A 25249-nucleotide genomic window follows, 5' to 3' on the forward strand; every position below is an offset into this window, starting at 1 on the left:
ACCTCTCTAGGATCACCGTGGGGGCTCGATAATGCCTTTACATACCTGCCTGGTCTTGATCCATATCTTATATCAATATAGATATCAATCTGTATATCCGATAACAAAAGTTTGCTCCATCGCGGTGACCGAAGATAAAAAGTCAAATCAGTATAAAAAGAATCGAAAATCTGTACGACCAGGCCAGTATCATAAAAATAGAGCGCATCCTCGATGCCTCGAATTAATAGAATAAAATGAGCGCATCCTCGATGCCTTCAGTTCACTGAAAATAGTAGTAATAAAGGTGGTACGACCTCTATTTCAGAAAAATTAGTATAAAATAGTTTGGGTTACAACTCAGCTTTCTCAAATCAATCCCAAGAACCAATGCATGCACCGGAGTCGACTACATTCGTGAGAAAATAATAATCCAATGCAATGCATGCCATCATCAGCACCCAAACAACATGTACAATCACATACAATAATGACTCCATAAGCAGCTTACCTCCTATAGCATAGAAACAAGTAGCTTTTTGCTCCAAAAACAACTCCAATTGCCTCCACACTATCAAAATATTGATCACCTTGTCAATACGGAAGTTTTGATACCAAAATCGCATATTTTAGAGATGAACCCAAAATAGGGTCAAAAATGAAAATATGGGAACCGTGGTGAGAATTCCGAAACTAATTCCATGAAAAGGGTCTAAATGCATTATTGAGCTTGCACCCCAAAATGGGGCACAAGTTGATGCTCAAAATAAGAGAAAACAACCCAACAAATAATTTCACCATTAAAGCCCTAACTAAGCTTGGGCATCCCCTTTGGGCAGAAATTACCTCATTACAATACTTTTCGAAGCTTCCCGAATAGTTTCACGTGTATCCAAGAACACCACGAACACCAAGACTTGAAATCGCCTCAATCAGAGCTCCCATTCTCAAGAAATTATATTTTGAAGTTTAAGAAAAAATGCTGAAAATGGGTCTTAAAGTGACCATATGGTATCGCAAAAGTGAACCCGAAGGTCACTTAAGTGAGACTCACCAAAAAGGCGGGCCTTGCTAAAGCAACAGGTTGCTTTAGCGAAAACCATGTCGCTTAAGCGACAACTGCCTATGGCTAGCTATTGCTTTAGCAATGCCCTGGTCACTTTAGTGATGGGACCAGACTCAGCTATACCAACTGAGTTTTGATAAAGGCCAAACCTCCGATGGGGTGCTCGAGATTTATTTAAAATCCCATGCGTGCAAACAGACTATGCTACTTAATTAAATTTGACATTTTAGATTCAACGACGTAGTTAAAATTTCTATCCAAGGTCATATCAACACAAAATGGGTCCCACATCCATACACCATATTAAACCAAAATCCACAAAAGGGCTTATAATAAGACTGGAAGCCTCGAGACACGAACAAAAGGTCGTTCTAGATCAAACTTGATATTTCGGAGCTAACCACACTAATGAAATTTCAATCTGAGTGCATTTACCAAGAATGGTAACCAAAGTCAACCTTAGGCTAAATTTTAAAGACTAAAGCGCCAAATGGCCTTAAACTCGCATCGATTACTTTAATACTCGTGCCGACCATGCTATTAGCTCATTTTGCCATTCTAGAGCTGATGGAATCATCAAAATTTTATTCTGAGATCATTTTTCTAGAGTTTTGATCAAAATTAATCATTCAAACTCCAAGAGCTCTAGAAAAGGGAATCGAGTATAAAACCCAAGTGAACAAATAAGCGACTGAACTATTAGTGCCAAAAAGTCATAAATGACTTGAGGTAGCTATAGTAAGGCTTTAAATGCTGAAAAGATTGAAGAAAGATGAAAATGACCTTGAGGGTCATACAAAACATGTCCTAGTCCTCACCTATGTTAATTCATGTAGAGGAATATTGGATATATGTTTGGAGTCTATGTTGTCTTACTTCATTCTAGCTATGTTATGTTCTTGGATTTCTTATGAGTTTCTACTTTATTGTTACCTTATGTATACTTATGATATGCTAAGAGGCTTGGTTGGATTTATTTCAGAAATTCAAACATCATGTCACACCTTGGGCCTAGCTTGGATTGTGACAACTTCGTTTTTAGTAAAATTTTAAGAAAAAATAGAGATAAATAAGTTTTATATGACAATAGAATTTAGATCGAAATAATAATAATCTAAATAGAAAAATATCAACATTCAGCACTATTTTATTTCAAATATAATAGAGTGTTCCAATCTCTATGAGTCCTCCAATTATTCTTTCTAAATATATAAATTTAAGGGTTTTGAACTTCATCTAGAATCTTATGATTTTGTTCTAGACTTTTATTTGAATTCAAGAATTTTTTATTTTGATCTTGACTTGTTCAATGTTACACTAATCAGCTAATTAGACTTAGTGTAAGACCCCAGAAATTGGAAGGTCAACCAAGGAACAAAGTTGTAGAAATTTTTTCGATGCAGACTTCTACGATCTAACCTACGGGCAGTAGGATGTCTTGTGAGCCATAGAAAGGCAGTCATAGAAAGCCAAGCACTTGGAAAAAATCTTGAAGCCTAAGATGACTCAAGTTGACCAAATGATAAATGGAAATTTCACTAAGTGTGAATCCACTCTACGAGGGGTTCCTACGGATCCAAGGAGTTCCTACGAACCATAGGAAGGACCCATAGGTGATTTTCAGAAACCTGATATTTTGAATTTGGAAACGTTGACAAGACGAATGGGTCCTATGACCCATAGAAGAGTCGATGACCCCATAAACTCCACTCATAGGTCACCCTGAAATTTGGGGATATGACTAAGTGTCAGGGCATTTGATGACTTGACCCTACGACTAGTAACACTTTAGATGACCCATAGAACCTGTTTGTAAGTATCAAAGTGAAATTTTGAGTAGCTTAATTTTTGGTGCACTAATCCTATGATCCATCGAAGGACTATGACCCGCAGGTCACAATCATAGGCCCACTTCAAAAGTTTTTAATGAAGGGTGTTTTGGGTATTTTATATTTCTCGTACACCTATACTATGTCATTTTGGGGAATCCCACAAACCCTATAAGTATCTAAATCATTCAAATTCTCATTTATTCCCTCTCATTCTCTCAAAACCATCTAAAGAGTTCAAGGTTTTTCTTTTAAGCCTTTTCCAAGAAAGAGTTAGGGTTTCAAGACCAAGTCAAGTCTCCATTGTTTAGAGCTTGATTTTGGACTTTAATTATCAAGGTTTCTTGGGAATTCATCCATGGATCCTTTCCATTCATGGAGTCCCAAAGATTTCTCCCTTTTTGTTTTTATTAATTTCAATTCAATAACTCTAGGGTTTTGATCAATTTGCATTGGGTCAATTCAATTATGCTTTTAATTGATTTTAATGATATATTCATGCATGATTTAAGTTCAATTGCATGTTTTCAATAAGTTTTGCAAGGACCCATACATTATGCTATGAATTTCAAGTTTAAATTATGAATTTATGATCAAGGATTTAATAATAATTTATGAATGTTATGAATATGTTTTCAAGTATGTTTCAAGAAAGTAACCATGAATTGTAAAAGGTTTTCTCACAATATGAAAAAAGTACGATTTTGCTTCTTAGAAAGGTAAGTGTCCACATGCTATGTTATTATAATAGTTTTCAAGGATATATTCTTATTATGTTATTTTATTAATCTGGATCGACATTTATTTGCCTTTCCTAATGACTATGTTTTATGTATTCTATTGGGATTAACTTAGCACCGAGCGAACTTCATGGTGGGGATCCACGAAGGAGCCTGTAAGACCGCATAAGTTGAAGAGTCAAAACGAAGGAAAAACCTCTGAAAAGTGACCTGCCCCCAAGTCTACGAGTCCACCTACGAGTCGTAGGTACTTCTATGAGTCGTAGGAATGACTTATAGAGAGGGTATTAAGGGAAAGGAAATTGGAACAAGTGAGGGGAAAGTTTATGAGTTGAGGTTTCGACTCGTAGGAGTTTAGATGAGTCATAGAAATGACTTTTCAAGATACTTTAGAGGCATAGATTTGGAGGTTGTCCAAACCCTGTAGAACGACTCAAGTCTAACGCATTATATTTTACCTACATGATATCACCATATAGGGATTGGCGTTGCTTCACATTCACCTCCACGTGGCTTGTTGATTTTGTTGAAACGCTACCTAGTTGGTGAGTTTTCATGTTTCGGGAACAATATCCCTTTCCTTTTCTAGCTTATGGTATGTAATAAGTTTTGAATATCTTTCACGGTTCTTATTTCCATTTAGATTGAGGATGATCTAGGGACTTGTCTTAGCCCTCGCCAAGTCTATAAGTGTCACGACCCAAGCCTAGGGCCTAGACGTGACATGGCGAATGAGGAACCCGAAAGTACCTCAAACAAGCCTCTTAGCATTCTTTTAGCCTTTCATAGGTAATGATGATAAATAAACAAGCGAAAATCATAATAGTAAATCTTCAACTTACATATGTCCAACAATACCTCTAACTATTAGATTTAACGGGACTAAGACAAGTCCTTAGCTCACCCTCAATCATAATAGAAGAAATGCCATAGTAAAATATCTCAACATATCATAAGCTAGAAAGATAAAGGAGTACTCTTTCCAAAATATGAGAACTCACCAAAAGTAGTCTTCAACGGAATCTCAACTAGCGACGTGGAGGAGAACGAGAAGGAGCACTGGTCCCTACATGGTGATATTATATAGGCAAAAGAGTATGCGTTAGTACTTTGAATGTACTAAGTATATAAGGATGTATGAACATTGAGGAAACATTAAAACATTTATGTAATATGGAACATAATGTAATGCATGCATAATAAATCATACAGATATCCTTTAAAACATTTATTTTGTGGGAAAATAATCATAACCGACATTTAAGACCATGCGAGCTATTACATGGAATCTAACATAACCCCTACGTTGGCCGGGGAGACTACTTTCTAGGTAGAACTCCGTCAACTTTATTCATTTCTTTAATTTTAACTTTAAGAGCTTTCATGGATCCATTAGCCTAAGCCTACAAGGGCTCCTATGTTGGCACATAGTTAATGAGACAAGGGGTTGCTACTAGGATTTCCTTACCGAATCCCACCTCAATGCCTCATTTGGTGCCAAGTCAATCCCACAGAATAGTTTAATACTTCAAAATATTCATAGCATATAACTTGAGAATTCAAATATCATATTCAGTAGAATAGCTCATTAAAACATTTGGTAATTCAAATATGCAAGAATTGTCCTTATTGCTTAAAGAATTCATGATTCATATCATTTCATCATTCTTTTATTTCATAAGACTCCCTTTTGATCATAGATATTGCTTTCATAAACATTCATTTGGAGTCAAAGCTTTCAAGTTAAACTTTATTGAAAATATAGTAAAACTAGGTGGGTTCAAATCGCTTCAACTTGCAAATATGTATGTAAATAAATATACATAAATACTTTGAAATCCATTAATTAAAAATCATTCTTTAACCAACCCACCACGAATTTCAAGAACCTTTAAAGTGATAAATAGATAAATTACTTGCAATCCATCAATTCATACATATAAAATTATGTTGCATCAAAATAGACCAATAATCATTAGTTTAACCATGATTCATGCTATTAAGAATAAATAAGAATTTCCCATAAGAAAATATTACTTGAAATCAAGAGATTTAATTGAAAGAGTTTTTGGACTACATGGGTGGAAGAACCCATGGATACTCACCCACATAACTTAGAGTAGAGCTTAAAGAAAATAAATATAATTTATCATATAATCAAAATAATTTAGACATGAGAGTGGAAGGAATACTCTCATTGAAGCCTTACATACCTGGAATCTGAAGCTTTAGTCGGAACTGAAGGACTTAATGAACACTCTTGAGTCCTAGCTTTTCTCCCCTCCGAAACGTTGTGTACTACCCGAAGTATATGAATTACCGGAATAGTATTTTTTCACTACTAAGAACTAAAATATATTTGAGAATGAGTAAAAACGTGTATAGAGAGAAGAGTTGCTTGAGAAAGCTTAATGAATAAAATGAGTAAATAAGGTAGGTATTTATAGGTGTGGAGGAGGGACCTAACAATAAATAAAATAATTATAAAGAAAAAATTTGAAAATTTAATAGAAAATTTTCATGTCATGGGTGATGTTAAATGGAGGACAATTAATGTCATGAGTGATGTCAAATGTATCTAGATCTTTCCATGGTAGGTGAGATGAGTTCTTTTTAATAGAATACTCTTTTCAGAGATGTGTTTGAATAAGATAAATTCCTTATTAAGATTTAGTGTCTTCATAAGAATTATAGATATGAAAGTATAGTTTCATAAAGTTTAAGAATAAACCAATTTGGATAATCCTACAGTGAGATATAAGTTTTCTTCTATAAACACTCCATTCTATTACAACATCCTGTCTTATAACAATTAATTTATTTTACCTACTTAACCTCTGAAAAATATGGTCTTCACAAACATTGTAGCTAATGATCTTGTGGTTACTCAGAAATTTGAATCACATAATTTAAACAATCCTATGAAAAGTTATGCCTATAATACAGAGGCTATATCATTTTTAGGCGAGAATTGAAACATCGTATACAATGTTTTTAGGGGATGTTACAATAAGTAAGGTATGTTTGGACACAAATGGATAATGTTTTGAAGTTGTTAAGGACTCTTATTCTATGATGTTTCCCTTGGTCCCGTTTTTCTTTCTATTTTCACTTATTCTTATTGAATGTCATTACTTATAAAAAGCTAAATGAATGCTAAGAGGCTTGGGTGAGGTACCTCCGGGTGTCTCACTCACCGTGTTGCATCTAGTCCCTAGGCTTGGGTCATGACAAATTTGGTATCAAAGCTTAAGGTTTTGAATGGTCCTCGTAGTCTGACATACCACATCGAATAGGGTCTTGTTCATAGTTATGAAAAATGCCACAAAAATGAATAGGAGACTATGAGATGTTTAGGAAAGTTTTCCCTTCTTTCATAATTTATGTCATGCCCTAGAGTTGCCCTAAGATTTCCTCTAACTAACAGATTATTTAGTGTCTTCTAGATCATGCCTCCTAGAAGAGTACCTCCACCTAGAGCAAGGGTTGGAGATGATGACCAAGCTCCTCTGGTTTTCAAAGCTCCACATCATGAGAAAGGAGTGATACATGCAGAATTTCACAACATCATCACTTTGTTAGATCAAGACGTAGCCAACCAAACTAACCAAGGCATTATTCCTCCTTTTACTCAAGTGCCTACTACGACTTCTTAGATTTGGGACTTCGACAGGATGAATCCACCCGAGTTTGATGGTTCTAAGGTAGATAAGGACCTATGGAGTTCATTAAAGAAGTTTATCAAATTGTGGCTATCATGGGATTACCTCCAAATAAAAAGGCCGAGCTAGTGGCTTATCAACTCATAGGCATAGAAAGGGTTTGGTATGAGAAATGGGTTGTCGAGAAGGGTGAAGATATGGAACCCATAGAATGGGAAGAGTTCAAGGGTGCCTTCCTAGATCGCTTCTTTCCTTTGGAGTTAAGAGAGGCAAAGATCCAAGAGTTTATTAACCTTCATCAAGGAAATATAAATATGAGGGAGTGTTCCCTCAAATTCACTTAGTTATCTAAGAATTCTCTTTTCATGGTCTTCAACCCAAGGGCAAAGATGAGCAAGTTTATCTCTGATGTTTCTAGTTTGGTATCCAAAGAGTGTAAGACAGCCATGTTGGTCAAAGAAATGGAGACCTCTCCCAACTTATGACATATGTAGAACAAATTGAGAATGAGAAGTTGAGGAAGAGGTCAAGATGGTTCAAGAAAGCTAGAGTTGATGGTGGAGGATTCAACCATCAAAGCTCTAGTTATTGTGGTAGTGTAAAGGGCTAAGGTGGGCAACGATTTTTGGGATAAGGTTCCACCAATATTCCTTCTCCAAAGTTCAATAAGGACAAGGTTGCCAACCCGATAGTTCCAAGAGAGAATGTTGGTGTTCAATCTTTCTCCTCTTGCAAGAAGTTTGGAATAACTCACAAAGGGGAATGCTTAGCTGGCTCTAATGTATGCTTCAAGTATAGTAAACTTGGTCACCAAGCTAGAGATTATTGGGGTGGTGGTGGTAGGCCTCAAGGCTAAATTTCTCATGGTTAACAAGCTCAAGAAAGTGGATAATGCACCAACTGCTTTTATGCCTTGTATGGGAAAGAGGTTGAGGAAGCACCTGATATTGTTATCGGTATGTTAAAGGCCCTTCTTTTTGATATGTATGCATTATTAGATCCAAGTGCCAATTTTTCATTTGTTACTCCATTCCTTGCTAATAGGTTTGATGTGTTATCTGAAATATTAGTAGAGTCTTATTTGGTGTCTACCCCATTGGTGAGTCGATTGTTGCTAGAAAGATCTATAAGGGTTGTCCTGCGTCTATCTTGCATAAAGGATTTGCTTGTGATCTTATTAAACTTGACATGGTAGATTTTGATGTTATTCTTGGGATGGATTGTTTTCATTCTTCTTATGCTTCTATAGATTGTAGAACTCGTAGAGTCATGATTTTAATTCCCATATGAGTTCATTTCTTGTCTTAAGGCCCAAAAATGATTGCTAAGGGTTGCATCTACCATATTTGAGGGTTAGGAATGTCGACTCCAAAAGTCCTTTTATCGAATCTCTCCCTGTGATAAATGAGTTTCTCAATGACCTTCCCGATGTCTCTTTTGAAAGGGAGATTTTGGTATCAATCTTCTCCTCAATACCCAACCAATCTCTATTCCTCCTTACTGAATGGCCCCGTTGGAATTAAATGAGTTAAAGGAATAATTAAAAGACTTATTGGAGAAAGGGTTCATAAGGTCAAGTATTTCACCATGTGGTGCTCCAGTATTATTTGCGAGGAAGAAGGATGGATCACTTTGGATGTGCATAGACTAACCATCAATTTAACAAGGGACCATTGAGAACAAATATCCAATCCCTAGGATATATGATTTTTTTGACCAATTGCAAAGGGAAAGTCATTTCTCAAAGATTGATATCCGGTCGAGCTATTATCAACTAAGGGTAAGGGAGTGTCATTCCCAAGATTTTAATTTTTGGTGATATTATTTGGGTTGACGATTGCACTGGTGGTGTTTATGAACCTAATAAATAGGGTTTAAACCCTACCTTGATGAATTTATGGTAGTCGTTATTGATGATATCTTGATTTACTGTCGGGGTAAGGAAGAACATAAAGATCATTTGAGAGTTGTGCTTCAAACCTTGAGGAATAGGCAATTATTCGCCAAATTTAGTAAGTGTGAATTTTAGTTGAAAGAAGTGGAGTTCCTTGGTCATATAGTGTCCAGTGATGTAATCAAAATTGATCCTAAGAAAATGGAGGTAGTAAGGAATTAGCCCAGACCATTGTCTCCTTCGGACATCAGGAACTTTTTTGGTCTAGAGGGTATTATATAAGGTTGGTTGAAGGTTTCCCTTCTATTTCATCTCCTATGATGAAATTGACTCAAAAAAAGGCAAAGTTTCTATAGACGGATGAGTGTGAAAAGTGTTTCTAAACTTTGAAAGATTGACTTACCTTCGCTCCTATTTTGACTCTATTGAAAGTCTTAGAAGGGTTCTGGTGTATTATGATGCTTCAAGGATTGGTTTGGGTTCTGTCTTTATGCAAAATGGTAAGGTCATAGCTTATGCTTCTAGGCAATTGAAGGTGCATGAGTGTAACTACCGTACCCATGATCTTAAGTTAGCGACCGTGGTTTATGCTGTAAAGATTTGGTGGCATTACCTTTATGGAGTACATATGGATGTGTTCACCAAAATGATCTCAATTTAAGGCAAATAAAGTGGCTTGAACTCCTCAAGGACTGTAATATGAGTGTGTATTATCATTCGAGTAAAGCCAATGTGGTTGCCAATGCACTTAGTAGAGTGTCTATGGGGAGTGTGGCTTATGTTGATGAAGGGAAGAATGAGTTTGTGAAGGATGTTCATCGGTTGGCTAGATTGGGGGTGAATTTGAGTGTTTCCAATGAGGGTGGTGTGTTTGTTCATAAAGGGCCTGAATCATCTTTGATGGTGGATTTTACATCAAAGCAAGACGTTGACCGGACATTAGTGGAGTTAAACATGTTGGTGAAAGAAAAGAAAGTAGAAGTCTTTTCACAAGGGGGAAATGGAGTACTTCTCTACCAAGGTCGATTATATGTTCTAAATAGAGATGGCCTAAGGAGTTTGACCTTGAAAGAAGCTCATAATTCTTCATACTCTATTCATCTCGGTTTGCCTAAAATGTACCAAGACTTAAAAGAGTTCTATTGGTGGGGTGGCATGAAAAAGGACATAGCAAAGTTTGTGGCTAAATGTCCAAATTGCCAACAAGTTAAGGCCGAACATCAAAGGCCGAGTGGCCTAGACCAAGACATAGAAATCCTCACTTGGAAGTGGAAAGATATGAACATGGATTTTGTAGTGGGTTTGCCTCATACACGGACACATCATGAATCTATTTGTGTGATTGTTGATAGAATGACAAAGTCGGCTCACTTTCTACTAGTCAATACATCTTATAGTGTCGAGGATTATGCTAAGTTATATATTTGGGAATTAGTAAGGTTGTATGGTGTGACCCTGTCGATTATTTCAGATCGTGGTACTCAATTCACTTCTCATTTTTGGAAATCATTTCAAAGGGGTCTTGGTACGAAAGTGAAACTAAGTACCGCATTCCATCCTCAAATCGATGGGCAAGCTAAATGGACAATTCAAACACTAGAGGATATGTTAAGGACTTGTGTGTTAGATTTCAAAAGGAGTTAGGATGACCATATACCACTTATTGAGTTCGCCTAAAATAATAGCTACCGCTCAAGTATTGATATGGCGCCATTTGAAGCTTTGTATGGGAGATGATGTAGGTCTTCGGTTGGTTGGTTCGAAGTGGGTGAGATGACCTTGTTGGGTCCTAATTTAGTGCTTGATGCTTTGGAGAAGGTGAGAGTAATTAGATAAAGGTTGAAGATGGCTCAAAGTCATCAAAAGTCGTATTCCAATACTAAAAGAAGGGATCTTGAGCTTAATGTAGATTGGGTATACTTAAAGGTTTCACCCATTAGGGGTGTATTTCAGTTTGGTAAGAAGGGGAAATTGAGCCCTAGATATGTAGGGCCTTATAAAATCTTGAGACGAGACAGCACGGTTGCTTATGAGTTGGAGTTACCTAAGGAAATGGCCATGGTTTGTCCGATGTCCCATGTGTCTATGTTGAGGAAATGTGTAGGTGATCCAAGTTCCATTGTGCCTTTAGAAGTAGTGAATGTTAAAGAAAACTTGACCTATGAAAAGGTCCTTGTGGAGATTTTGGACCTGCAAGTTTAGACATTGAGGAACAAGAAGGTTGCATTTATCAAATTCCTTTGGAGAAATCAATAAGTTTAAAGAGCTACATGGGAAGCGGAAGCAGATATGATAAAGCGATACCCTCATCTCTTTCATTCTACTCAAGCCTAAGGTACTAAGCTATTCATGCTCGAACTGTTAAGACTTTTAGTCTTTCTTAAGTCTTCATATGCATGCATTCTCATGATGTGAATTTTAAAGTCATGTTTTATGCTAGGTTTAAATATCTCATGTTCTATGCATTTCAAAGTCATTGTATTCAAGTTGGTTTGCTAGTCCTAGTTCCATGTCCTTTCTATGCAAGTTAAATCTCATTGGAGGATGAATGTTCCTTAGGGGGAGATATTATAAGACCTCATAAGTTGAAGAATCAAAACGAAAGAAAAACCTCTGAAAAGTGATCTACCCCCAAGTCTACGAGTCCACCTACGAGTCGTAGGAATGACTCATAAAGAGGATACTGAGGGAAAGGAAATTGGACCAAGTGAGGGGAAAGTTTGTGAGTCGAGGTAATGACTTGTAGGAGTTTAGATGAGTCATAGAAAAGAATCGTCAAGAAACTTTAGAGGCATAGATTTTCAAGTTATTCAAACCCTACAGAATGACTCGAGTCTTCGACTCATCTTCAATTCAACAACTCGTAAGAATGAGTCATAGAGGAAGTTCAGAGACTTCAGTCCTCAGGGTTCCTCCATCCCTGCAGGATGAGTTACTTCGATGATTCGTAGAAGTGTCTACGACTCGTATAGTCGTAGAGAAACTTCTTAGGGTCAGTCCTCAAGGCCTTCCTTAGACCCTGCAAGACGAGTCCTCTCTATGACTTTTAGAAAGTCCTACGAGTCGTAAAGACCATCCGTAGGTTCTGTCCGACTTAGATTTTTAAAGGGAATTTTAGTCTTTTCCCATGTTTTGTCATCAATGTGTGGTTGTTTTGGGACTAAAATTACCCTATCTAAAAGCCTTAAACTATCCCAAACCCCTCATTCTCACACATATACTCAAACACACAAAATCCTTTCCTCTCAAATTCTCCCAAGGAAAAGCTAGGGTTTCATTACAAGATCTTCAAGTCTCCATTTTTGAAGCTGCATTAGGGCTTTATTCCCCAATGGTATGTAGGTATCATTTATGGGTTCTTCCACCCATGGAGCCTAATTATTTTCCTAACCTAACAACTTAATTTCAAATGGTGAATTTTATGGGTTTTCATATTATGATTCCAAATGTATAAGTTATAGAGTATTTGAAGTTTATGTGCCTATCTTAGTTATATTGGTTCATAATCGCATAAAATCTTTGATGTATTAAAGGTCTTTATATGAAGGCATGAAAGGAGTTTTAAATTGTATTGATGGGTTGTTTTAAAGATGTTCTAAATTTATGCATTCCATTACTCTCATGCATGCTAGTATTGATATAGTTGATTTGAAGTTGAATTGGGTTAACCTACCATGTTTTACATGACTTTTCAAGAATGTTGAATTGATTGAAATTGGTTCTAACCCAGTGTTTACAAAGGTTTATTTACTACGAATGTGAAGGTCTCTAAAGAATGGTTGAATGATGACGAAAGGGCTTTTTAGCCAAAGAATAAATTCTATGTGTTAAGGACACCTTTCACATCTGAATCATCAAGTTTTAATGAGCTATTCTATCGAATAATATTTTGATGATATAAAGCTATGTAAATGATTACGTTCTTATGTTATATTAAACTATTCTGTGGGATTGGCTTAGCACCGAATAGAGGCATTGAGGTGAGATTCGGTAAGGGAATCCTAGTAGCAATCCTTTGTCTCATTAACTATGTACCAACATAGGAGTCCTTGTAGGATTAGGCTAGTAGATTCACAAATAGTAAAAATGACTTATTTAATAAACTCTCAAATTTAGGCTTGTAAGCCTCCTATATGAGACAAAAGACAACCATAAACACCTGAGGTATTACAAATGCGAACTATGAGCTTTAGAAAATATCATCTCTCTCAAGCCATCAACATCAAAAATACATAATCGACCTTGATATCTAAGCACACAATCTCTCCCTTAGGAGAAAGCCTCAATGACTTTTTCGACAACTGCTTTCTTCAACTCAACCAAAGTGGGATCATTATCTTGCTTTGCCTTAGCATCCATCATAAGATATGATTCAGAACAATTTTGGACAACAACATTAACTCATATTACCTTATCACAAGTTGATAAATTCTTGTACCTTAGCTTGCCTCAACTCCAATGGAAAGAAACGATCAAGAACAACACTCTTGAACTCTTCCCAATCAACGAGACCATCATCTCTACCCTTTTCACTATTCTATTGGTCAAACCAAACTTGTTCAACCCCTTTGCGTTGATACGCCGCCAAGTCCTCCTTCTCCACCAGACTAATGCCCATGATATCCACAATTTTGCCAATACCCTTAACAAATTCTTGTGGATCTTCATCCACATTAGAGCTATGAAACTCAAGAAGGTTTATACAAGTGAAGTCATGAACTCGGCTAGCCACCGTACCTACATTTGGGTTCAGGGGAGCTACAACTTACTTATTAGCTTGAGCGGCTACGGCTTGGGCAAGCACTTGAAATGCCGTTTGAAACTCTACATGAGAGACTTATTCATTTAAAGGGCCAATTGGAGGTTGGGGAGCTTGTTGCTCCTCATTGACATTCCTTCTCACGGGATCTCTTCTTGGAGGCACTGTTCTATAATTGCAAAGAGAAAGCATTAGTGGGAAAATCCTTAGAGTTCAACTCTATTACACAATATAAGAATAATGAAAGAAGTGAAGTTTCCTGAATTGCCTCATAGTCTCCTATTCATAGATGTGGCACACTTCACACCCATGAACAAGACTACTTTATGCAGCATGTTAGACTCCCTAGGACACCTTAAAATTTGTGCTTTAATACTAAGTTTGTCACGACCCAAGATAGGCCCTAGGGATGACATTGTGATTAGAATTCTGAAGGACTCCAACCAAGCCTCTTGGCATATCATAAATGAGCATACACAAGGTCAATAAGAGACAAGAATGCAAATCATGAGTGCTAAAAAAGAAGTCTCAACATGAAGTTCTAAACTTAAAAGAAAATCAAACTAAAACTTTGAATGATCAGGACAACATAGACTCCATGACAACTCTAACATACCTCTACTGCAATTGATGGGGCTTAGGACAAGTTCCTATCTCACCAACATAAGAATGAAAATCATGAGGAATATAAAGAAAACATAAATGTCATATCCTCAAAATATGAGGACTCACCAACTGAGATAGTAGCACTATCTATAGCCACGAGCGAGATGCATAGAAGGATGATCGTCGAACCCTACATTATGATACAATATAGGCAAAAAATATGCGTTAGTACATGAAATACACTAAGTATGTGATCAGAATGCATGAACAATAATAATCAGTCATAGTCAATATGAACATGTGATGCATGATCAATATCTTAAAAACATGAATAAAACTTGGAAACACTTGAAAATATTTAATAAGGTCAATGCGTCATAAAATCATCATAAGCGATTATAACATAGCATATACATATGTGGTAACCTTAACTGACATGTAAGACCATGTGAGGTATAACATGGATCTACTAGCTAAGTTATAAAAGCACCTACGATGAACATAGTTTTGGAACTAGGGGTATCTACTAGGGTTTTGTCATGACTCGACCTAGGGTCTAGTCATAACATGATGATCGAAATCACGAAGGGACTCAACTAAGACTCTTGACATATCATAAAGCATACATAAGGTAAATTAAAGAAGAAAATACCATAAGAAAGAATCTAACATAAAGCATAAAAGGAGACATAATTCGACTACATAAACTCTGCATGTTTTGTCCAACAAATGCCTCTATTAATGGAAATGGGCGGGGGCTAAGACATTTACCTAATTCACCCTCAAAATGGAATATAACAAAGTCTTTTGAAAGAAGATCCACAACTCATAACTAGTCCCCGATAGATGAAGACTCACCATAATAATTCACGGGTTAGAAACTCTACTAGCCACGTGTGATATGAGTGTGATCCTCAACTCCTACATTATGATATAATGTAGGCAACAATATGTGTTAGTACATTTGAATGTACTAAGTATGAGGGAATGACATGCAATATGATTCATAGGATGCAATGATCAATTGAATATATTATAAAGAGAATAAGTAAAGTCATGAGAAAACCATAATGATCAAAGCATTTGAAAGACATAGTTAAAACATAAAGATCGTAAAGAACATATACATATGTGTATTTATTGCCTTTCTAAAATATCTTAAATATTTATGAAAAAATTCTTAGTTACGATATATTTTTATATATTTATTTTTAAAAGAGTTTTATAAATTAGTAATATTTTAACAGAGATAGTAAGTTTTATTATGTCAAGAAATTATTATATGAGGTAGGCGTTGTTCAAAATACGTTTCTATAAGTTATGATATATTTAAAAAGTTATAAGTATTTCACCACGAGCCTACGCAATACCCGAATACATATGTAACGAGATAAAAATAATTTAGAAATGTCACATCCACTTCCACTTGGAAGTAGAGGGAGTTGACAACCACTAAAGTTGATGTGGTGGTACCAATTGGACAAAATATTACATGATGTACCTTTTTACTTCAAATTCGCTAACATATATTATATTATATATATAGGTTTCCAAACATAAATTTTCATCCATTTCTCTTTACTACGCAATGTTTTCAATTATTGTAAATATCTATTCTTTTTTGCTTTATCAAATAAAGCTTTCAATTATTGTAACGACATATGTGCAAAACATTGATTAGAAGTAGTGAAAAGAAAATATTTTGAGGTTATAATTTATCACTAAAAGAAAATTTATTATCTACATCAAGTTATTCAAGCCCATATTTTAAGGTATGTGAAGGCAAAATTCCTCTTTTTCATATAGCATGAATTATAAAAATTGTAAATCTAATAATAAGTCATTTTTACTATTTTATTGCTAGAAGGACCCTCCATGAAGGACATTGTGATGTCTGTTGATTTTATTATTTGATTTTATCATATGATTATGGTGCTTATAATATTGTGAAGTTATTTTTCATCAGATTTCCTAAGAGTGAGATTGAAATATTGAAAAATAATTATGTTGTACTTAAGGGAGTTGTTAATCCTTTTTTTTCTCGTTAGAGTCTTCTACGAAAATGCTAATTGAAAATGATATCGATAATAAATCTTGTACTATATTCTTCTGCTTGTATACTTTTCAAGTAACTTTGATCATAAAAAGGATCATAATATTACCAAATTGGAGTTGTTAATAAATCAAGTCAAGCCTGTCAGTCTTCTTTTGAGTTCCTAATTAATCAATTTTCTAAGTTGAATTCGAGTCAAGAGTTTCGAGTCTATTATGGGTTTTATAGGGGTAAATGGTCGTATGAAAGTTACATGTAGTCACAAGGAGATTCTTTAAACACTTTAAGATCTTAATGAATATCCCCAGGTTTAAGTACCTTTCTAGAATCGAGTCAAGTGTTCAGGTTTATTCTAAAAGCATATGAGGTTATACAAGGCATTTACATGTTGTATGAAAGTGATTACGAGATTATGAGAATAATAGTACCAATGAACCAAGATTTTTTAAGTTCTTCTCATTATCTATAATCTGCATTCAAATTTCATGTCATACATGGCACATTATGCATAGACTCCAAGCTATAATCGGGGGTAAGGGGCCTATTTTCCCAGATGACTATATTTATTGTACAAATGCTACAAGTTGGTAATATGATCTCAGTTAGTTACCGGAAAGACTGCCATTAATTGTATTGGTTAGGTATGTCATACATTTATATTTATTTATATATATATATATGTATTCACGACATATGATTAAACGAGCATATCATGCATATTTGATTATTATGAGGTCAGATATAGGCCATGGAGGCTATTAGAGTGTCAGTTTCAGGTGGTATCTCTATTACTCTTTTTACTGCAGCTATTTATGATTTAATTTCTGCCTTTAATACAGTACATTTTTATCTGTACTAACGTCCTATTGCCTGGGGACACTGCATTCATTTTGCAGGTTCATACAGACATCTTGATCGACCTTTGGAATAGGGATGTTATCTCGCTGGGGATTGGTAAGCTCCATTCTTCCTGGAGCTATTGGTTGTTTGTAGATTTGACATACTTGAGCTTTGTATATAGTTTTTGGTATTATTGGGGATTTCTCCCAAACAGTTGGGTTGTACTATTCGTAGAGACTTGTGGATATACTTTATTGAATCTTCCAAGATTCCATTTATAGCCTTGTCAGCTTATTGTATATAAGATTTCAGTTGTAACCTTGTCGGCTTGCTATTTCTTTATCGGTTAAGTTGGCCTTGCCAGCCTCTTCCATACGTTATTGATATTATTGTGACCTCGCCGGTTCAGTTATCTTATTTCAATAGTTATTATAGTGGCCTTATCGGCCATGATTCATTTGTTTTATGTATCTGTTAGTTCACACTGTCAAGTGAGGCACCGGGTTCCTATTGCTCCTCTCCTAATTTGGGGCATGACAATGGTATTTTTTTCATCCAGGTCCATAGAGATGTATCCATATTTGAGAAAAGTGTATTGATAGAATGACATGAACATGGATATTTCGAAGTTGTGGCCAAATGTCCAAATTGTCAACAAGTGAAGATTGATCATAAAAAGCTAGGAGGTTTTGCTTAAGAAATTGAGATCCCTACTTGAAAGTGGGAATAATTGAATATGGACTTCACTACAGGTTTGCCTTGTACCTATAGGCAACATGATTCAAATTGGGTTATTGTTGATTAAATGACTAAGTCGGCGTATTTTTTCCCATTGAGACTTCTTATTCAGCTGAGGATTATGCTAGACTTTACATTGGAGAATTGGTTAAGCTTTATTGAGTTCCACTACCTATTATTTTGGACCGAGGTACTCAATTTACTTCACAGTTTTGGAGGTTTTTCCAAGAGGGTCTTGATACTCAAGTTAAGCTTATTACAACTTTTCACCTTCAAATAATGGTCAAGCCGAGCATACTATTCAGACATTTGAGGACATGTTAAGAGCTTGTGTAATTAACTTCAAAGGTAATTGGGTTGATTATTTTCTATTGATCGAGTTTGATTATAACAACAATTGCCATTCGAATATTTAAATGGATCCATTTTAGGCCTTATAAGGTAATTGGTGAAGTTGCCTTGATAGGAAACTAGCTGGGGCATGAGGATATGGAGAAGTTAGACTCATTGGAGAAAGATTAAAGATTGCCCAAAGTTGACAAAAGTCCTATTCAGATATGAGGAGGAGGGAACTTGAATTCGAAATGAATGACTGAGTTTACTTGAAAATCTCAACCATGAAGGGTGTGATGTATTTTGGAAATAAAGGGAAGCGTAGTCCCCAATATGTAGGCCTATATCAGATTTTGAGGTAGATTTACAAGGTGGCATATGAGTTGGATTTGCCTTTATAATTGGCATTGGTGTATCCAGTGTTCCATGTTTCATTACTGAAAAAGTGTGTTGGTGATCCTAGCCACATTGTACCCTTGGAGAAAATTGGTGTGAAGGAAATTCTATCATATGAGGAGATTTCAGTCAAAATTCTGGACGGGCAAGTTATAAGGTTAAGGAACAAGGAGGTGGCTTCTGTTAAGGTGTTATGGAGAAACCAAGAGGTTGAAGGTGCTACAAGAGAGACTAAGGCTGATATGATGTCATGATACCCTCATCTCTTTAATTCTATTCTAAGTTGAGGTATTTAGTTCCGTCATGATTCACTTCTTCGAATTCATGCGTTTTAGCTATTCCCATATTTCCATATGTATGCATATTCATGCAATGAGATTTAAAAGTCATTTTTAGCTTGGGATTCAATATTCCTAGGTTTTATGCATTTTGATTGGTTTTTCATTCATGTTGAGGTTGCTAGGTCTCCTTTCCTACTCTTTTCATGCTAGCTTGAGTCCCATTTGAGGAAGAATATTTCCAAGAGGGAGATATTATGTCATGACCCAAGCTAGACCCTAGGTGTGACATGGCGATCAGAATTCTGAAGGACCCAAACCAAGCCTCTTTGCATATCAGTTTTGGGCATACACAAGGTAAGTAAATCAATAGAGCAAGATATAGGCGCGAAAATAAAGTCTCAACATGAAAGTCACGATAAATGAGAATAAATCTCAAACTCTAATGAAAGACTACATAGACTCATCTAACATGCCTCTACTAACTAGATGGGAAAGCAGGATAAGCTCTTATCTCACCCATGACAACATAGGAAAAATCATAAAACTGATGAAAAGATAAAAGTCTTTTTCTTAAAGCATGAGGACTCACCAACAGTAGAAAGTAAAGCTCAACTCTAACTACGAGTGGGAGGTGCACAAAAATCATTTGACCCTATATTATGATACAATGTAGGCAAAAAATATGCGTTATTACATGAAATGCACTATATATGTGAGAAGCATGTATGAACAATGAATATAGGACATAATCAATATGAACATGGGATTCATGACCATTATCTTAAAACATGAGTAAAAACCATGAAAACCATAAAACATCATAATCATATGGTCAATGCATCAAAATATCATCATGAGAACTATATACCTTTTCATATACCTTGATGTGAAATAGGTCCTTTAACCGACATATAAGACCATGTGAGCTATAACATGGAATTCGATATATGCCCCACATCGACTAGGGGAAGGCTACCTTTCTAGGGTAGAATCCGTGATGGTACTTTCTCTAACTTTATTCTATATGTGGATCCACTAGCTACGCCATATTAACATCATTAACCTACATGAGAAACATAGTTAGGGACTAAAGGTTGCTACTAGAATTTCCTTAGGTAGCTACAATGGCTACCAGACCTAGTACCACCTTAAAGTCCTCTTAATGCTTAGTCATTATCACAATAGAACTTCATGAAAACATAGTCATTAACATCATTAGTAAAGACAATAATTGATATCAATCCTCATCTTTAGTAAAATCATAGGAATAGCTCATTAACATAATTGATTCATAAGAATCTATGAGTTGGTGAGAACTACCTTATCACCTCTTTAACATGATTGTGTAAAAATTACCTTATCACACCTTAACCTCTTACTTAAAGCTATATTGAAACATTGTTCATAATCTTTCATGAGTCATTCTTAAACCTTGGTAATCATTCATTGAAATTTCTTGAAATTCATGATCATAACTCATTGAAAACCTACTTGAAACTAGCATATAGCATGGATAATTGAAATTCATATTAAAAGTATGCAATGTGATGTGAATTATGCATAATTTATTCATTAATCATGATAATAATCATAAGTAAGAAGACCCAATACAAATTCATGAAACTAGGGCTTATTAGAAGAAGAATTCATTTGAGAATTTGAGAGAAAACTTGGGATTCCATGGGTGAAAGGGCCCATAGATGAATTTCCACATACCTTTGATCCTAGGATCCTTAATTTTCAAGGAATTTAAGCCTTTTCCTTGAAGAAATCCTTTGAGTTACTTCAGGAAGAAGAAGACTCATGAGAGAACACTTTAGACAGAGGATTTTGATTTTAAGTATTTGGGTGATAATGAAAGGTTAGGAGGGCTTAGGGTAGTTAATAGGTTAGAAAAAAACCCCAAAACCATCCACATTCTTTAATTAAAACATAGGAAAGGACCAAAATACCCTGAACTTAAACTGAAACTTTACTTGGATAGGGGACCCACCACGGTCCGTTCAACTCACCACGGCCCATGGTGGTGGTCACAGTGCTGGACTTGAAGTTGAAGTCTGAGGGGTGATCTCCATGAATGCCACCATGACTCATGGTTCTCACCATGGCCCGTGGTGCCTCTCGTGGTTCTCACCTTGGCTTAAGGGTCTTAGGGGTCATGTTCACGGGAGGCTTGATGGTCCGTAAAACCATCCACGAGCCATAGAGCCCTCTATAGTCCTCCCCCTTTAACTCCTCTAAACTCTAGAAACTACACGGATGTTGGCTACATATCGTGGTACTGAGTACAACCCGTGAAGGGGCCTGTGGTCCACATCTGATTCAAAATTTCCTGCAACTTCCCTCAAATCCTTGCTTTCTTGAATTTTTGATATCCAGGTTCTTACATATTATAGGACCCCAAGTTGAAAGGTCAAACAAGGGAAAATGTTGTAGAAAATTTTCTTATGCAGGCTTCTATGAGCCAACATACAGTGCGTAAGAAGTTCTACAAGTCGTAGGAAGACAATCATAGATGCAAAGAATTTGGGAAAAATCTTGAAGACTGAGAAGACTCAAGTTAACGATCCGTAGGAAGTTTGATGAGCTGTAGGAAAGGCTTGTAGAAAGGATTCTGACAAATGAAAATTTCACTGATTGTGAACCTAGTCTATGAGGAGTTCCTACAGTTTATAGGAGTTCATATGAACCATAAGAAGGGACCCGTAGGTGTGGTTCAAATACCTAGTATTCTGAATTTGGAAAAGGTTACATGAAGAATGTGACTATCACGATCCGACCTAGGGCCTAGTTATAACACGGAGATCAAAACCCCGAAGGGCTCCAAACAAGACTCTTGTACATATCATAAGAATACATAAGGTGAAATATAAAAGCGGAAACATCATAAGAGAGTCTAAAACATAAATAAAAATCTGAAAATATCTTATGACAATATAGACTCGAACATATGTCCAACTAGATGCCTCTAAACATGAGTATGTGTGGGGGCTAAGACATGTTCCTAGCTCACTCTCAATATACGACGTAAGCAAAAGTCTTTTGAAAAGAAAATAGTAAGTAACTTGAAACTAGTCCCTAGTCAATAAGGACTCACCACAACACCATCAGATGGAGAACAACTACTAGTTACATGGATGATTAGGATCCTCAATCTCAACTCCTACATTATGAGACAATGTAGGCAAAAAGTATGCATTAGTACGTTGGAATGTACTAAGTATGAGTGCTTGACATGCAACGTAAATTATGGAATGCAAAGGTCAAGTAAAACACATGATAAGATAGAATAATAAAGTCATGAGAAAATCATATTGACCAAAGCATTTAAAAGCATAAATTCAAAATCATAACATACTTAAGAGATCATACATATGTGGGATAAGAACCATAACTAAAAATAAGATCATGCGAGCTATAACATGGAATCCGATGATCCCAACATCGAGAAGGAGGAGGATACTTTGACAAGGTAGACTCCTGATCATGAACATATGCTATTTGTGGATCCACTAGCTAGGCCAAAAGGCAATCCTACGGTGGCAGTAATTATGAGATAAGAGACTTTATATAAGGACCCCTTATTTCGAGCCGTACCTCAAGTCCACATTTGGTGCTAAGTCAAATCCCACGGAATACATACATAACATAAAAATCATAATTTCATACATCATAGTCATGAATCATAGGCTTGAAATCATAGAGTAGCTCATTTTCATAACATACTTGTAATGTGAGAATTGTCCTTTCATCATTACAATCATAATTGCATAATTCATATCGTTAGGACTTAGGTCACCTTACTTCATAACTTGCATGAAGAACTATAATTTGAAACATACTTATAATTCATGATTATAATGAAAATTCATAGTTATAATTTATGCTTTGAAAATTCATGACTATAGCTTTTACTTGAAATTAGGGTAAGACATGAATGCATGATCAATTGACTTGAGAATCATGAAATTTATTTGAAAATATGCATGATCATAAACTTTATATCAGCCCATATATAATTCATATAGATAGTATCCTTTGGAAGTATAATTGAAAATACTCATAATTTACATCATAAACCCTAAAAATCTAAGTAGGAGAATTCATGGAAAAACTCTTCAATTTAATTCAATAACCATCAATTTATATCAAAATAGACTCATGATCATACTTTAGATCAAAATTCATGCAATTGGAATAAAGATCACAAAACCCATAAAATACCATAATTTAATTTGATAAAAAACCTTGAGAAATTAATTGGGCTTTATGGATGAAAGGATCCATGAATCAATACCCACATACCTTGAGTGAGAACACCAATTAATTTGGAAGAACTTGAGAGTTTTGATGGAGAACTTGAGTGAATTTACTTAAAGTCTTCAATGGAAACCCTTGAGAGCCTTTTTGTAGAGAGAGAAATATTTGATAGATGAATTATAGAAGAATGAATAGAATTAGAGGTTTAAGTTAATTTATAGAGTTGAATTAGGTCCTAAAAATGTCTAGGTTCATTAACTAATAATTTGGGAAAGGTCTATACACCCTTTAAAAAACTCCACTCAGCCAGAAAACCCTCCCAGGTCTGCGATGTGGACCTGTTGCGATCAACTCGGCCAGAAAACTGTCCTAGGTCCACGATGTGGACCTATCGCGCACCCTACTGTTTTATGGATTTTCTCAAAAATCTATCTTCCGATATGTGAGTCCTAAAAATCCACCAAGACCATTTTCCAGCAGGTTTTGACCCCTGATCAATATTCCAAACTTGGATTTCCCAAAAAGATTAAGGATAACGTGTTATGTGAGCGACCTATTTTTAAGGCATTTTAAGGCACTTATGAGCATTTTGAGGGATGTTACAGTGAACTACGATCTGTAGAAGAGTCGACAACCCGTAGACTCCACTCGGCAGTCAATACCTAAAGTTTCAGGGCATTAGACAACTTGGACCTACAACTCATAACACTTTAGATGACCCTTCGAACCTATTCATAAGTCCCAAACTGAAATTTCAAGTAGCACAGTTTTTGGTGCACTAATCCTACGACCCCGTCTGTATGACTAGTCGAAGGACCTATGACTCATAGGTCCCAATCATAGTCCCTTTTCGATAGATTTTAATAAAGGGTGTTTTGGGTATTTCCTATCTCTTCTACACCTATACTATGTCATTTTGGGGTATCTTACAAACTCTATAAGTATCTAAATCTTTCAAATTCTCATTTATTCCCTCTTATTCTCTCAAAACTACCTAAAGAGTTCAAGGTTTTCCTCTCAAGTCTTCTTCTCCAAGAAAGAGTTAGGGTTTCAATACAAGGTCAAGTCTCCATTATTTATAGCTTGCTTTTGGGATTTTATTATCAAGGTATATTGGAAATTCATCCATGGATCCTTTTCATCCATGTAGTCCAAAAAATTTCTCCCCTTTTCTATCAATTTCAGTTTAATAATTCTAGGGGTTTGATCAATTTGCCATTGGTCGATTCATTTATTCTTTTATTTGATTTTAATGATCTACTCATACATGATTTAACTTTAATTGAATGATTTCAATAAGTTTTACAAGGACCCATGCATTATGCTATGAATTTCAAGTTTAAATTATGAATTTATGATCAAGGATTTATAATTGATTTATGAAAGTTATGAACTATGTTTTTAAGTATGTTTCAAGCAAGTAACCATGAATTGTGAAAGGTTTTCTCACAATATGAAAGAAAGTATGATTAGGATGCTTAGAAAGGTAAGCGTACACATGTTATTTATGATCATGGTTTTCAACGAGCCATTTTTATTATTTTATTTTATAAATGTGGATTGACATTTATTTGCCTTTCCTAATGACTATATTTTATGTATTCTATTGGGATTAATTTAGCACTGAGTGAACATTTTGGTGGGGATCCACATGGGAACCCTAGTATATACCCTCAGTTTCAAAACTACATGACACCATAAGTGTCTTTATGGCTTAGCTGGTGGATCCATATATAACACATGTTATTTTAGGATACGAAGTCTACATTGGCAAGTAGCCTCTCTCTTCTTGGTGAGGGAGTTACATCAGATT

This window comes from Solanum dulcamara, chromosome 5, assembly GCF_947179165.1.
Source record: "Solanum dulcamara chromosome 5, daSolDulc1.2, whole genome shotgun sequence".
Classification (NCBI taxonomy): domain Eukaryota; kingdom Viridiplantae; phylum Streptophyta; class Magnoliopsida; order Solanales; family Solanaceae; genus Solanum; species Solanum dulcamara.